Here is a 621-nt window from a genome sequence, read left to right on the forward strand (position 1 = left end):
AAAAAAAAAAAAAAAAAAAAAAAAAAAAAAAAAAAAAAAAAAAAAAAAATATATATATATATATAAAAAAAAAAAAAGGGCTAGCAAAGTTGTTTAGTGAAAAAGTTTTATGTCTATTTGAGTAATGGCTTCATCGTTTAGAAAAATATATAAGAGATTTTTTGTGCAACTTGTTTAGGTATTTTGGGCAGGGAAGAACCAAAATACAATAATTGAATTTGTAGCTACTTCCTTTAATTGGTACTCCTTGTAACATTTTATTGAATGTTCTCATTTGCTCAAACTAGAAACTTATTTATATGGAATTTACTCCTTATAAGATTTTATTGAATGTTCTCATTTGTTCAGACTAGAAACTTATTTTATATGGAATGTCTTTCATTATTTTGTTTTGCAAGAACTCACTTAATGTTTTATGCTTAATGAATGTGAGAGTTGGTTGATTTGAATGTGTTGATGCTTGATGATGAGTATAAGGGCAAAATGAGTTGAGATAGGCCTAGAGAAGCTAGAGTGTAATAAGAGAGTGTGTTCATGTTAGATTAGATGTTGAATCGAGTGCTAGTTGTGTTTCTTTTGGCTATGAGCTCCCACCTTCAAACCTCTCTCCCTATGAGTTCT

This window comes from Brassica oleracea, chromosome C2 (genome assembly GCF_000695525.1).
Source record: "Brassica oleracea var. oleracea cultivar TO1000 chromosome C2, BOL, whole genome shotgun sequence".
In the NCBI taxonomy this organism is placed as follows: Eukaryota; Viridiplantae; Streptophyta; class Magnoliopsida; order Brassicales; family Brassicaceae; genus Brassica; species Brassica oleracea.